Source organism: Protomyctophum parallelum, assembly GCF_964188405.1.
Source record: "Protomyctophum parallelum genome assembly, chromosome: 2".
NCBI lineage: Eukaryota > Metazoa > Chordata > Actinopteri > Myctophiformes > Myctophidae > Protomyctophum > Protomyctophum parallelum.
Window position 1 is genome coordinate 33,937,562 of NC_139699.1, and position 15,000 is coordinate 33,952,561.

The 15,000-nt window shown below is 43.4% G+C and overlaps 1 protein-coding gene across 3 annotated transcripts in view; it reads left to right on the forward strand.

The window, feature by feature from the left end:
* The window catches only part of arnt2 (aryl-hydrocarbon receptor nuclear translocator 2), a 103,643-nt gene that overhangs the window by 69,980 nt on the left and 18,663 nt on the right, over window positions 1-15,000 (forward strand). The gene's annotated exons all lie outside the window — the stretch shown is intronic.

Consider the following 15,000-nt stretch of genomic DNA (forward strand, 5'->3'; position numbering starts at 1 on the left):
TGCTGCTTGTCTGCTTTCTGGTCCCTGCATGCCGTGCCCTGTAGTACCTGCTGGTCTGGAAGACTCTACCTGCTGCTTGTCCGCTTTCTGGTCCCTGCATGCCGTGCCCTGTAGTACCTGCTTGTCTGGAAGACTCTACCGGCTGCTTGTCTGCTTTCTGGTCCCTGCATGCCGTGCCCCGTAGTACCTGCTTGTCTGGAAGACTCTACCAGCTGCTTGTCTGCTTTCTGGTCCCTGCATGCCGTGCCCCGTAGTACCTGCTTGTCTGGAAGACTCTACCTGCTGCTTGTCTGCTTTCTGGTCCCTGCATGCCGTGCCCTGTAGTACCTGTTTGTCTGGAAGACTCTACCGGCTGCTTTTCTGCTTTCTGGTCCCTGCATGCCGTGCCCCGTAGTACCTGCTTGTCTGGAAGACTCTGTCTGCTGCTTGTCTGCTTTCTGGTCCCTGCATGCCGTGCCCCGTAGTACCTGCTTGTCCACAAAAAAACTAAAGCTATGATGACTAAAACTAAGACTAAATATATTGACAATTAAAAAAAAATATATATATAGACTAAAATGTTAGGAAGGGACTAGTGGACAAGAGATCCAGTAAAAGTCATCATACACTTTGTTGCATGCTGAAAATAGCCGATCTATCCATTTTGTTTTTAGTTTTTAAATTGTAAGTAAAGTACAATGCATTTACATGCCGATGTGCCCAACAACAGCAGTGGCAGGTGCTAAGCAGTAGGGGGCAGTGACGTCACTGTAGGTCTTGTCATCTTGCCGGTGCAGAGATGATATTATGAGGAAATGAAAGGGTTGTTGAGTTGAGGCCGGACGACGTCGGCGGAGCGCAGAGCGCCGCAGCTTCTCAACTCTGCACTGATCGGCGTCCATATAATAGAGGTTCTCTCTCGTTGAACCGTTGGATGCCTCTCCAAAACAAACATTCCTTCTCTCACGCTCCGGAACGTCGGAGCGGTTCTGTCTTTCATTTGATTTGGACGCTCAGATAGTTTTCGTTGCACACACCCAGTGGTGGAACGTATCCAAGTACATTTACCAAAGGAACTTTACTGGAATATTTCCAAATTTCCAGTAGGTTTACTACTAACCCACTGCATCTCAGAGACACATACTGTACTTTTACTACTAACCCACTGCATCTCAGAGACACATACTGTACTTTTACTACTAACCCACTGCATCTCAGAGACACATACTGTACTTTTACTACTATAACCCACTGCATCTCAGAGACACATACTGTACTTTTACTACTAACCCACTGCATCTCAGAGACACATACTGTACTTTTACTACTAACCCACTGCATCTCAGAGACACATACTGTACTTTTACTACTAACCCACTGCATCTCAGAGACACATACTGTACTTTTACTACTAACCCACTGCATCTCAGACACATACTGTACTTTTACTACTATAACCCACTGCATCTCAGAGACACATACTGTACTTTTACTACTAACCCACTGCATCTCAGAGACACATACTGTACTTTTACTACTAACCCACTGCATCTCAGAGACACATACTGTACTTTTACTACTATAACCCACTGCATCTCAGAGACACATACTGTACTTTTACTACTATAACCCACTGCATCTCAGAGACACATACTGTACTTTTACTACTAACCCACTGCATCTCAGACACATACTGTACTTTTACTACTAACCCACTGCATCTCAGAGACACATACTGTACTTTTACTACTATAACCCACTGCATCTCAGAGACACATACTGTACTTTTACTACTAACCCACTGCATCTCAGAGACATACTGTACTTTTACTACTAACCCACTGCATCTCAGAGACATACTGTACTTTTACTACTAACCCACTGCATCTCAGAGACACATACTGTACTTTTACTACTAACCCACTGCATCTCAGAGACACATACTGTACTTTTACTACTATAACCCACTGCATCTCAGAGACACATACTGTACTTTTACTACTATAACCCACTGCATCTCAGAGACACATACTGTACTTTTACTACTAACCCACTGCATCTCAGAGACACATACTGTACTTTTACTACTATAACCCACTGCATCTCAGAGACACATACTGTACTTTTACTACTAACCCACTGCATCTCAGAGACACATACTGTACTTTTACTACTATAACCCACTGCATCTCAGAGACACATACTGTACTTTTACTACTAACCCACTGCATCTCAGACACATACTGTACTTTTACTACTAACCCACTGCATCTCAGAGACACATACTGTACTTTTACTACTAACCCACTGCATCTCAGAGACACATACTGTACTTTTACTACTATAACCCACTGCATCTCAGAGACACATACTGTACTTTTACTACTAACCCACTGCATCTCAGAGACACATACTGTACTTTTACTACTATAACCCACTGCATCTCAGAGACACATACTGTACTTTTACTACTAACCCACTGCATCTCAGAGACACATACTGTACTTTTACTACTATAACCCACTGCATCTCAGAGACACATACTGTACTTTTACTACTAACCCACTGCATCTCAGAGACACATACTGTACTTTTACTACTATAACCCACTGCATCTCAGAGACACATACTGTACTTTTACTACTATAACCCACTGCATCTCAGAGACACATACTGTACTTTTACTACTATAACCCACTGCATCTCAGAGACACATACTGTACTTTTACTACTATAACCCACTGCATCTCAGAGACACATACTGTACTTTTACTACTATAACCCACTGCATCTCAGAGACACATACTGTACTTTTACTACTAACCCACTGCATCTCAGAGACACATACTGTACTTTTACTACTATAACCCACTGCATCTCAGAGACACATACTGTACTTTTACTACTAACCCACTGCATCTCAGAGACACATACTGTACTTTTACTACTAACCCACTGCATCTCAGAGACACATACTGTACTTTTACTACTAACCCACTGCATCTCAGAGACACATACTGTACTTTTACTACTAACCCACTGCATCTCAGAGACACATACTGTACTTTTACTACTATAACCCACTGCATCTCAGAGACACATACTGTACTTTTACTACTAACCCACTGCATCTCAGAGACACATACTGTACTTTTACTACTAACCCACTGCATCTCAGAGACACATACTGTACTTTTACTACTAACCCACTGCATCTCAGAGACACATACTGTACTTTTACTACTATAACCCACTGCATCTCAGAGACACATACTGTACTTTTACTACTATAACCCACTGCATCTCAGAGACACATACTGTACTTTTACTACTAACCCACTGCATCTCAGAGACACATACTGTACTTTTACTACTAACCCACTGCATCTCAGAGACACATACTGTACTTTTACTACTAACCTACTGCATCTCAGAGACACATACTGTACTTTTACTACTAACCCACTGCATCTCAGAGACACATACTGTACTTTTACTACTAACCCACTGCATCTCAGAGACACATACTGTACTTTTACTACTATAACCCACTGCATCTCAGAGACACATACTGTACTTTTACTACTAACCTACTGCATCTCAGACACATACTGCACTTTTACTACTAACCCACTGCATCTCAGAGACACATACTGTACTTTTACTACTAACCCACTGCATCTCAGAGACACATACTGTACTTTTACTACTATAACCCACTGCATCTCAGAGACACATACTGTACTTTTACTACTAACCCACTGCATCTCAGAGACACATACTGTACTTTTACTACTAACCCACTGCATCTCAGAGACACATACTGTACTTTTACTACTAACCCACTGCATCTCAGAGACACATACTGTACTTTTACTACTAACCTACTGCATCTCAGACACATACTGCACTTTTACTACTAACCCACTGCATCTCAGAGACACATACTGTACTTTTACTACTAACCCACTGCATCTCAGAGACACATACTGTACTTTTACTACTATAACCCACTGCATCTCAGAGACACATACTGTACTTTTACTACTAACCCACTGCATCTCAGACACATACTGTACTTTTACTACTAACCCACTGCATCTCAGAGACACATACTGTACTTTTACTACTAACCCACTGCATCTCAGAGACACATACTGTACTTTTACTACTATAACCCACTGCATCTCAGAGACACATACTGTACTTTTACTACTAACCCACTGCATCTCAGAGACACATACTGTACTTTTACTACTATAACCCACTGCATCTCAGACACATACTGTACTTTTACTACTAACCTACTGCATCTCAGAGACACATACTGTACTTTTACTACTAACCCACTGCATCTCAGAGACACATACTGTACTTTTACTACTAACCTACTGCATCTCAGAGACACATACTGTACTTTTACTACTAACCCACTGCATCTCAGACACATACTGTACTTTTACTACTAACCTACTGCATCTCAGAGACACATACTGTACTTTTACTACTAACCCACTGCATCTCAGAGACACATACTGTACTTTTACTACTAACCCACTGCATCTCAGAGACACATACTGTACTTTTACTACTATAACCCACTGCATCTCAGAGACACATACTGTACTTTTACTACTATAACCCACTGCATCTCAGAGACACATACTGTACTTTTACTACTAACCCACTGCATCTCAGACACATACTGTACTTTTACTACTAACCCACTGCATCTCAGAGACACATACTGTACTTTTACTACTATAACCCACTGCATCTCAGAGACACATACTGTACTTTTACTACTAACCCACTGCATCTCAGAGACACATACTGTACTTTTACTACTAACCCACTGCATCTCAGAGACACATACTGTACTTTTACTACTAACCCACTGCATCTCAGAGACACATACTGTACTTTTACTACTATAACCCACTGCATCTCAGAGACACATACTGTACTTTTACTACTAACCCACTGCATCTCAGAGACACATACTGAACTTTTACTACTAACCCACTGCATCTCAGAGACACATACTGTACTTTTACTACTAACCCACTGCATCTCAGAGACACATACTGTACTTTTACTACTAACCCACTGCATCTCAGAGACATACTGTACTTTTACTACTAACCCACTGCATCTCAGAGACACATACTGTACTTTTACTACTATAACCCACTGCATCTCAGAGACACATACTGTACTTTTACTACTAACCTACTGCATCTCAGAGACACATACTGTACTTTTACTACTAACCCACTGCATCTCAGAGACACATACTGTACTTTTACTACAAGTAAGACGCGCAAACGCGGGAAGCGAACGCAGCTCGTGTGTGTGTGGTTGTGAGTGTGTGTGTGTGCTACAGCTGCGCCCTGTGTGTGTGTGTGTGTGTGTGTGTGCTACAGCTGCGCCCTCTGGTGGCGGGCGGGTGGTGTAACAGCGGGACAGACACACACACAGACACACACACAGACATTCAGCCCTTGCTGTCATAGTAAGTGGCTCACTGCGTTCGCAATTGTGGTTGTGAGTGTGTGTGTGTGTGTGTGTGTGTGTGTGTGTGTGTGTGTGTGTGCTACAGCTGCGCCCTGTGTGTGTGTGTGTGTGTGTGTGTGTGTGTGTGCTACAGCTGCGCCCTCTGGTGGCGGGCGGGTGGTGTAACAGCGGGACAGACACACACACAGACACACACACAGACATTCAGCCCTTGCTGTCATAGTAAGTGGCTCACTGCGTTCGCAACTAACCCACTGCATCTGAGAGACACATACTGTACTTTTACTACTAACCCACTGCATCTCAGAGACACATACTGTACTTTTACTACTAACCCACTGCATCTCAGAGACACATACTGTACTTTTACTACTAACCCACTGCATCTCAGAGACACATACTGTACTTTTACTACTATAACCCACTGCATCTCAGAGACACATACTGTACTTTTACTACTAACCCACTGCATCTCAGAGACACATACTGTACTTTTACTACTATAACCCACTGCATCTCAGAGACACATACTGTACTTTTACTACTAACCCACTGCATCTCAGAGACATACTGTACTTTTACTACTATAACCCACTGCATCTCAGAGACACATACTGTACTTTTACTACTATAACCCACTGCATCTCAGAGACACATACTGTACTTTTACTACTAACCCACTGCATCTCAGAGACACATACTGTACTTTTACTACTATAACCCACTGCATCTCAGACACATACTGTACTTTTACTACTATAACCCACTGCATCTCAGAGACACATACTGTACTTTTACTACTATAACCCACTGCATCTCAGAGACACATACTGTACTTTTACTACTAACCTACTGCATCTCAGACACATACTGTACTTTTACTACTAACCCACTGCATCTCAGAGACACATACTGTACTTTTACTACTATAACCCACTGCATCTCAGAGACACATACTGTACTTTTACTACTAACCCACTGCATCTCAGAGACACATACTGTACTTTTACTACTAACCCACTGCATCTCAGAGACACATACTGTACTTTTACTACTAACCCACTGCATCTCAGAGACACATACTGTACTTTTACTACTATAACCCACTGCATCTCAGAGACACATACTGTACTTTTACTACTAACCCACTGCATCTCAGAGACACATACTGCACTTTTACTACTAACCCACTGCATCTCAGAGACACATACTGTACTTTTACTACTAACCCACTGCATCTCAGAGACACATACTGTACTTTTACTACTAACCCACTGCATCTCAGAGACACATACTGTACTTTTACTACTAACCCACTGCATCTCAGAGACACATACTGTACTTTTACTACTAACCTACTGCATCTCAGAGACACATACTGTACTTTTACTACTAACCCACTGCATCTCAGAGACACATACTGTACTTTTACTACTAACCTACTGCATCTCAGAGACACATACTGTACTTTTACTACTATAACCCACTGCATCTCAGAGACACATACTGCACTTTTACTACTATAACCCACTGCATCTCAGAGACACATACTGTACTTTTACTACTATAACCCACTGCATCTCAGAGACACATACTGCACTTTTACTACTAACCCACTGCATCTCAGAGACACATACTGTACTTTTACTACTAACCCACTGCATCTCAGAGACACATACTGTACTTTTACTACTAACCCACTGCATCTCAGAGACACATACTGTACTTTTACTACTATAACCCACTGCATCTCAGAGACACATACTGTACTTTTACTACTATAACCCACTGCATCTCAGAGACACATACTGTACTTTTACTACTATAACCCACTGCATCTCAGAGACACATACTGTACTTTTACTACTATAACCCACTGCATCTCAGACACATACTGTACTTTTACTACTAACCCACTGCATCTCAGACACATACTGTACTTTTACTACTAACCCACTGCATCTCAGAGACACATACTGCACTTTTACTACTAACCCACTGCATCTCAGAGACACATACTGTACTTTTACTACTAACCCACTGCATCTCAGAGACACATACTGTACTTTTACTACTATAACCCACTGCATCTCAGAGACACATACTGTACTTTTACTACTAACCTACTGCATCTCAGACACATACTGTACTTTTACTATAACCCACTGCATCTCAGAGACACATACTGTACTTTTACTACTAACCTACTGCATCTCAGACACATACTGTACTTTTACTACTAACCCACTGCATCTCAGAGACACATACTGCACTTTTACTACTAACCCACTGCATCTCAGAGACACATACTGTACTTTTACTACTAACCCACTGCATCTCAGAGACACATACTGTACTTTTACTACTAACCCACTGCATCTCAGAGACACATACTGCACTTTTACTACTAACCCACTGCATCTCAGAGACACATACTGTACTTTTACTACTATAACCCACTGCATCTCAGAGACACATACTGTACTTTTACTACTAACCCACTGCATCTCAGAGACACATACTGTACTTTTACTACTAACCCACTGCATCTCAGAGACACATACTGTACTTTTACTACTATAACCCACTGCATCTCAGAGACACATACTGCACTTTTACTACTAACCCACTGCATCTCAGACACATACTGTACTTTTACTACTAACCCACTGCATCTCAGAGACACATACTGTACTTTTACTACTAACCCACTGCATCTCAGAGACACATACTGTACTTTTACTACTAACCTACTGCATCTCAGAGACACATACTGTACTTTTACTACTATAACCCACTGCATCTCAGAGACACATACTGTACTTTTACTACTAACCCACTGCATCTCAGAGACACATACTGTACTTTTACTACTATAACCCACTGCATCTTAGAGACACATACTGTACTTTTACTACTATAACCCACTGCATCTCAGAGACACATACTGTACTTTTACTACTAACCTACTGCATCTCAGACACATACTGTACTTTTACTATAACCCACTGCATCTCAGAGACACATACTGTACTTTTACTACTAACCTACTGCATCTCAGACACATACTGTACTTTTACTACTAACCCACTGCATCTCAGAGACACATACTGCACTTTTACTACTAACCCACTGCATCTCAGAGACACATACTGTACTTTTACTACTAACCCACTGCATCTCAGAGACACATACTGTACTTTTACTACTAACCCACTGCATCTCAGAGACACATACTGTACTTTTACTACTATAACCCACTGCATCTCAGAGACACATACTGCACTTTTACTACTAACCCACTGCATCTCAGACACATACTGTACTTTTACTACTATAACCCACTGCATCTCAGAGACACATACTGTACTTTTACTACTAACCCACTGCATCTCAGAGACACATACTGTACTTTTACTACTAACCTACTGCATCTCAGAGACACATACTGTACTTTTACTACTAACCCACTGCATCTCAGAGACACATACTGTACTTTTACTACTAACCCACTGCATCTCAGAGACACATACTGTACTTTTACTACTAACCCACTGCATCTCAGAGACACATACTGTACTTTTACTACTAACCCACTGCATCTCAGAGACACATACTGTACTTTTACTACTAACCCACTGCATCTCAGAGACACATACTGTACTTTTACTACTAACCTACTGCATCTCAGAGACACATACTGTACTTTTACTACTATAACCCACTGCATCTCAGAGACACATACTGTACTTTTACTACTATAACCCACTGCATCTCAGAGACACATACTGTACTTTTACTACTAACCCACTGCATCTCAGAGACACATACTGTACTTTTACTACTATAACCCACTGCATCTCAGAGACACATACTGTACTTTTACTACTAACCCACTGCATCTCAGAGACACATACTGTACTTTTACTACTAACCCACTGCATCTCAGAGACACATACTGTACTTTTACTACAATCGATTGAAAACATTAGTTACTTTGTAGATCTGGATAATTATTACAAAACATTTGACCTTCAGCCCTGTTTACAATTCGGCCATTTGAAAATAGCCGATCTACAAGCTGACAATGTGTCGCTTGTAGATCGGCTATTTTCAAAATACATTAAAAAACTTAAAATGGGACATTCTGCATAATGTGTAGTTTCTACTTTTCGTACTTTAAGTACATTTTGACGCCAATACTTTTATACTTTTAGTCAAGTACATTTAGAATTCCAGACTTTTACTTGTAACGGAGTACATAGCAGTATTGATACTTTTACTTAACTAAACCATTTGAGTACTTTTTCCAGGTGTTTTTATGCGAGTGGAGAGCAGTATCAAGGCTCGTGGCATAACGCTAATAGCAGGACCAGATAAGCTGAGGAAACATGTAGAGGCGTTTTGTGTTTATAGACCTTAAGTCTTCCAATATGATCATCCTAGTGTGTACCCCCCCTCTCACCCCAACCACAGTCTGTTTGCCCTCCTCCCCTCTGGGAGACGTTTTAGGAGCCTTGGTTCCAAGTCCAGCAGACTTAGGAACAGCTTCTTCCCCTCCACTGTCATCTACCTAAACTCCTCATCCACTCCTTTCCCTCCTCCAGTGCCAGCCCCCCCTCCCCCAACCCAGACACATCCTAGTCTATAACACTATGTGGACTTGTGCGATATGGCCACTGGACTTGTGGAATATGGTCTCTGGACCTTAGTTTAGCACTCTGTGCATTGGGCCACGTGCAATATGGACAGGTCATGTTTTTTCTTCTTCCTCTCATATCTTATTTATTACTTATTTAAATGACTACTGCTCAGCTCATTCTACTGTTACTACTGTACTACTGTAATTAATGTATCCTCCTTGCTGTTTGCACTATTGGTGAGATGCGAAAATACTTTTCGCTGTGCTGTACTTGTACTGTACATTGACAATAAATTGAATCTCATCTCATCTCAAGAAATGCAGTGTCAGGGTTGATTTGGACGGCAAATCTTGATTTGGTTTCAGTCACAGTTTTTTGAAAATAATTCCACTTAGTTTTAGTTATATTTTAGTCATCTGAAGTGTCTTAGTTGTTTAGTTTGAGACATTTTAGACTATATCTACAGTTGATTTAGTCGACTAAAATGTATTTTGGCCATTGAGCTTGTGTGCCGAAAATAGTATTTTCAGCTCAACACCCGAACGCAACCAAACATAAAATGAAATTTACACTGAAGTCAGTGTACATGTGTGTGTTGTGTGCGGGCGCTGTGCGTCCGCGCCTGTGTGCGTGCGCGTGTGCGAGTTGTATCCGGTGGAGGTGAGTGAGCCGAGAGCTGAAAAACAGTAGATTTATGAGGTCACAACAAAATAAATTAGATCCCATTCATCAGACCAACACAGAGTTATGAAGCTGAGGGCTGTGTTGTGTTCATCACAGCACCACGTGCGTGTGTGTTCGTGCGCATTTGTGCGTGCGTGTGTGTGTGTGCGTGTGCGTGCGTGCGTGCGCATGTGTGCGTGTGTGCGTGCGATTAAGTTAAGACATAAATCAATGCTGCTGAAGAATGGGGGGAAAACGGACCCACTGAGAGAGACTCCCAGAATTTATGTACCATATTTTATTTCTTTATTACCCACGGTTTTTTAACCCATTTTTCTCACCCGGTGCCTTATTCTCTACGCTGTAATCCTGGGCGTTAAACTGGGGAGAGCAAGGGACTGACCTCATGCTTCCTTCAACGCATGAGGAGTGAGCAGGCCTCTTCTTTTTCAGCTGACAGAGGGGAGGAGTTTCCCTGACAGAGGGGAGGAGCTTCCCCGGCTGACAGAGGGGAGGAGTTTCCCTGACAGAGGGGAGGAGCTTCCCCGGCTGACAGAGGGGAGTTGTTTCCCCGGCTGACAGAGGGGAGGAGTTTCCCTGACAGAGGGGAGGAGTTTCCCTGACAGAGGGGAGTTGTTTCCCCGGCTGACAGAGGGGAGGAGTTTCCCTGACAGAGGGGAGGAGTTTCCCTGACAGAGGGAAGGAGTTTCCCCGACAGAGGGGAGGAGTTACCCCGGATGACAGAGGGGAGGAGTTTCCCTGACAGAGGGGAGGAGTTACCCCGGATGACAGAGGGGAGGAGTTTCCCTGACAGAGGGGAGGAGTTACCCCGGCTGACAGAGGGGAGGAGCTTCCCCGGCTGACAGAGGGGAGGAGTTACCCCGGCTGACAGAGGGGAGGAGTTTCCCCGGCTGACAGAGGGGAGGAGCTTCCCTGACAGAGGGGAGGAGCTTCCCCGGCTGACAGAGGGGAGGAGTTTCCCTGGCTGACAGAGGGGAGGAGTTTCCCTGACAGAGGGGAGGAGTTTCCCTGACAGAGGGGAGGAGCTTCCCTGGCTGGACATGGAAGGAACACGTTACATTACGTTGCACCACTGCTGCTAGCCTCGGAAACCCAGACGTTTTTATTTCCCAGGGAGAAAAAAAAAGTCTGGGTCCGAGTCCACTTCAATTTGGCATAGAGTAGCGCAAACGTTGATCACTCTCTGCTGATTTCTGATCGTCTGCACCTTTGTTAAATTGACGCACACACGCACACACACACTCCTCTCTCTCTGTCGCTCTAATTAATTAGTCTCATGTCCAGCAGCTGCGGACAGTTTCTGCCGGCAGATCCTGCCGGGAGCTGCCTATGCCATAGAAAGCATAGGTGAGTTCCAGGATACACTGCTGCAGACTGCCCTGAAATAGCACCGTTTTTTCCCCTTTGGTTTCCTCTCCACACGGACCTGCTTTTATTTACAATCATGCACAATACTGGCAGATGTTTTTGCTTACGTGTGTGTGTGTGTGTGTGTGTGTGTGTGTGTGTGTGTGTGTGTGTGTGTGTGTGTGTGTGTGTGTGTGTGCGCGCGCGCCCGTGCGTGCGTGCGTACACTCGCGGAAGCTAGCGGTCCCTAGTGTGCTCTGTTGCTTACCTGTGAGTGCACTTAGTTGTTATTGTTGACACACTGCAGCCGGTTGTTGTGACGAGATGCAGAGGTTTGCTCCACATCACCATCTGGTCAATTTGTTGTTTCTCCTTCCTATCCTGTGTCTGTAAGACACAGAGGATGGAATGGAATGGTAACATGGCTGCCAAGTGGGACAGTTCACCCATTTAGAACTGAGGTCGATTCTACAAAAGTCTTCTAAATCCTGATAAAGCTCATGTTTCTATGTCAGTGGTTCTCAAACTATTTCATGTCAAGGACCCCCCCGAATTTTCTGCATATGGCTGCGGACCCCCATCTGAAAATATGTTGTTCCAGGGACCCCCCCCACCCCAGAAGCAAATATTTAAGTTAAAAACGTTCGCTGTTATACAATATATATATTCAAAGATTTTATATATTTTTTACGGGGGCCAGTTTCGAATTGCAGCCGTCCGTATAGGTGCCCTTTGAGAGCGGTTTTGAAGGAGTCAAGGGATTTGCATGTCTTAATGACTGTTGGTAGGGCATTCCACATTTTGGTGGCATAGGAGCGATTGCGAAGAGAATTTAGTACCTTGTTTGTGCCGAATCTGGGTTGTACATGGTTAGTTGCACTCCCTCTGGTGTTGTGGGTGTGGACTTCGTTAACATTAAGGAAGTATTTAGACAGGTACATGGGTATCTTGGTGGTGTATCGAATCTTGTGGAGCAGACCCATTGCAAGATGCTGTACTCTGTCGTCGACCCTAAGCCATTCCAGCCTGTCAAAGTGGGCAGGGGTGAGGTGGGTTCGGGTTGTGAGGACAAGTAGGAGCCTGACCAGTTAGTTTTGGGAGGTCTGGAGCCTAGTTTTAAGGGCCTTTTGAGGTGCTGTGGTACCAGGAGCTGCATGCATAGTCGAAGAAACCTTGTACGAGGGCTCCTGTTCTTTGATTGACGTTTTTGATTTCGTTGGTGGCCATTTTATCACCGGAAAGATTAGCCTCCAGGATGGAACCTCTAGGTAATTTCATCTTTTCGTGTGATAATACTGTCTGCAGAGGTCTGTCGTTTTTATTATTGACAAGATATACAGTATATATTTTGTCTTAGTTATAATCATCATAGCTTTTTATTTATTTTTTGTCAGTGAAAAAAGGTAGTGGACGATTGTTTTGTTGTCATAGTTTCAGTCGACACGAAATTTACACTGAAGCCGGTGTGCATGTGTGTGTTTTGTGCAGGCGTTGTGCGTGCGTGTGCGCCCCTGTGCGTGCGTGTGCATTGTGGAAGTTGTATAGCTGAAAAACAGCAGATTTATGAGGTGACAACAAAAGTCGGCTTCTAGGATTCCAGGTGGAGTATTGACGACCTGCAGAGGTCTGTCTGTGTGAGAGAGAGAGAGAGTTGGTTGCCATGGTTATAAACCTCCTTATGACTACGATGTGTGTCAAAATGAGAACAGCGCTGCAGTACAACGGGCACGGTGGCGGCTTCGCCAAGGCAGCTGGAGCAGAAAGAACAAATTACAACCGCTACAATATTGAATATGAGGATTTGCATGGGCCTCTGTGTCTGGGTACAGGCGCAGACCATGGAGACTAGGAGAATTAAATACATTTTAGTCTTATTTCCGAGCCATTTTTTCCCTGCCGGTTGTGTGTGATGCTAAGCGTTGCAGAGGTGCTGCCGTGCGCTGCACTGCGCTTGGCCCCCGGAGTCGTGTTACTGTGGAAACTTTAAGCTCTGGCTCCAAACTTCTTAACATTCTTTACACAGTTCACATAAAGTCCTGCAGCGTGAGCGTGTTTGGGGCTTACCCATAGATTAAAGTTCTCAGTCGCCACGACTCATTTCGGTCACTTGGATTCCATAGAAGTCAGCATGTCTTCTATATGGAAGCGTGTTGCGCAGCGAAAGTAGCCGTTCTACAATCTCTCAATGTGCTCACTTTGTAGATGACGGTTATTCGTTATTTTAAGATTACAGTAAGTATTTGAGATTATCCAACTAGCAATAGAATGTTAAATCTTCCTGAAAATCCATAATCACCATTGTTGTTCATGCTAAGAATTATTGATTATGAAACACAGTGCTCGTGGGAGCGGGGAATGCTTTCACGCTGTTTCACAAATCCACTTTGCCTACCGACATTTTCCATCCATGATATTGTGTGATATTGTGTGATATTGTGTGTGTGTGTGTGTGTGTGTGTGTGTGTGTGTGTGTGTGTGTGTGTGTGTGTGTGTGTGTGTGTGTGTGTTGTTCAGACCAGGGTTCACTATGCACCTTTACTCTTTATTAGAGCGTGTGATAAATGCCCACAGTGTAAATTGTAAAGGTGCGTTCAGATTTGGATGGTTAGAGTTAGAGCGCCGCCATTACATACAAAGTCAATGCAAAGACGAGAAGTTGCGCAAACGCCGCGAACGGTTGCGGCGCGACCTGGCACAGCACAAACGGGACGATCCACACACCTTTAACGCACATTAAAGGTCTCCACACACCGGGCGCCAATTCGGATTTTTAAGTGGCGTTTCTCCATCGGTTTTCCGCAAAACGTGTCCAGTGTGCAACCACCTTAAG